This window comes from Rattus rattus, chromosome 8 (genome assembly GCF_011064425.1).
Source record: "Rattus rattus isolate New Zealand chromosome 8, Rrattus_CSIRO_v1, whole genome shotgun sequence".
Classification (NCBI taxonomy): domain Eukaryota; kingdom Metazoa; phylum Chordata; class Mammalia; order Rodentia; family Muridae; genus Rattus; species Rattus rattus.
In genome coordinates this window covers 27266871-27269216 of record NC_046161.1, presented here as the reverse complement: position 1 = coordinate 27269216, position 2346 = coordinate 27266871, and the positions used below count along the sequence as shown (strand labels likewise).

Here is a 2346-nt window from a genome sequence, read left to right as displayed (position 1 = left end):
CACACACACGAGTGAGACACACACTCACACACACACACAAACTTTTAAAAATCTAAATAGATTTTAAAAAAAGACATGAAGTTTGAAGGAAGGTGTTGGGGGAGAGGGAGCTGGAGGAATAGAGGGTGGATGTGTCCAATGCATACATATGCACATTATATATGTGTATGAAATTTAAAGAAAAAACAAAAAACCTTTTACAAGTCTCTCGTACTGTGCAGAGGGAGGTACACCAGAACGTCTTATTGCCGTTGTCTGTACCCACTCACCAGCTCGCCATCCCTCCTCACCCCTTCCTGGACCCCATTCTATCAGCCACCTGAACCACCATTCACCTCTCAGCTTCTATAAGGTGAACGTTTTTAGGTGTCACACAAGAGTGGGCATCATAGCCTTTCACCGTAAGCATCGCTTAACACAGTGACCCAAGGTTTAGATGCAGATGACAGGTCGTCATTCTTTCAGGGTGAATAGCATCTCCCTGTGTATAATCTACCACTTTTTCTCTCTCCATTCATCAGCTTATGTGCAGTCACGGAATGGGAGAAAACAGAGTAGACATCTGACAAGGAATTGTTAATACTGAGATTCGAGGGAGAAAAATCCATTTCACTAATTCAGGCCAAATTTGAAGCAAGCCCAAATCTAAAACACACACACACACACACACACACACACACACACCAAGAGATGGATTTTGGTCAAGACCACCCCCTGGAAATTCCAGCAGAGTGGCCCTGAGACACGTGTTGTGGAGGCTTTCATGGCCAAAACTCATAGGCCACCGTACTTTCCCATGAGGCTTTGTTACTTTTTTAAGAACTACAACTCCCAGCATTCCAGAAAGTTGTCTGGTTCTTTGGTGAGGCTTACAGGTTAATTTGGGGGAATTACAGAATTAATGTCTTGAATATAAAGAATTGTACATACACAATATTAGAAAAATAAATGATGGGTGCCCTGGGAGGGAATGTAAGATGGCGGAACAACAACGCGGTACTGTTGGTGTTCAGGCTCACTGCTGACTTACATTCCAGTGGCAGCGGCAGCAGCAGTGGCGGTGACCACTGAGCATGTTTGGGTAGTTGCTCAAGATGCCGAATATCAAAATCTTCAGTGGGAACTCCCACCAGGACTTAAACCAGAAAATTGCTGACCGCCTGGGCCTGGAGCTAGGCAAGGTGGTGACTAAGAAATTCAGCAACCAGGAGACCTGTGTGGAAATTGAGGAAAGCGTTCGTGGAGAGGACGTCTACATTGTTCAGAGTGGGTGTGGTGAGAAAAATGACAATCTAATGGGGCTTTTGATCATGATAAATGCTTACAAGATTGCTTCAGCCAGCCGGACTACTGCAGTTATCCCACCCTTCCCTTATGCTCGCCAAGATAAGAAAGCTAAGAGTTGGGCTCCCATCTCAGCTGAACTTGTTACAAATATGCTTGCTATCTGTAGCAGGTGTGGATCGTATCATCACCATGGATCTACATGCATCTCAAATTTAGGGTTTCTTTGATAGAGCAGTGGACAATTTATATGCAGAGCCAGCTGTCCTAAAGTGGACACAGGAGAACATATCTGAGTGGAGAAACTGCACTATTGTCTCACCTGACGCTGGTGGAGCCAAGAGAGTGACCTCCATGGCAGACCGACTGAATGTGGATTTTGCTTTGATTCACAAGGAACGGAAGAAGGCCAATGAGGTGGACCGCATGGTGCTGGTAGGAGATGTGAAGGATCGTGTAGCTATGCTTGTGGATGACCTGGCTGACACTTGTGGTACAACCTGCTGACAAACTTCTGCCAGCTGGAGCTACCAGAGTTTATACTATCTTGACGCTCAGAATCTTTTCTGGCCCAGCTATTTCTCTCATCAACAATGAGTGCTTTGTAGCAGTAGTAGTTAGCAATACCATACCTCAGGAGGACAAGATGGAACGTTGCTCCAAACTGCAGGTGACTGGCATCACTATGATCCTTGCAGAAGCCATCAGGAGAACCCACAACCGATAATCTGTCTCCTACCTGGTCAGCCATGCCCCTCTATCATATTATAGCTTCTGAAGCATTTTGAAAATAAAACCACCCCTACCCCCTTGTTTTTCTTGGTATTGGTGAGCTCAGCAGAAGACCCAGCCTGCTCCATGATAGCTTTGTACATCCCACATTAGCTATATTAAAATTTGTCCTACATTGGATAAAGACGGATTGCTAGTAACTGCTAGGATGCCCTACCTGCATTGTTTTATCCTGTCTTTCTTGTTTATTTTGTGAACCTTGCAGCTTTAAATTGAGTTGGCTGTTGAAAGATGTATGGACTGTTAAGAGAGTATTCCGTAAGGTCCTTA

General features: G+C 44.8%; 1 pseudogene; it reads left to right on the top strand.

Annotated features, from left to right (window-relative positions):
* Positions 1 to 1094: 1094 nt before the first annotated feature.
* LOC116907311 lies at positions 1095 to 2062 on the top strand (annotated as a pseudogene).
* The last annotated feature ends 284 nt before the right edge of the window (positions 2063 to 2346 follow it).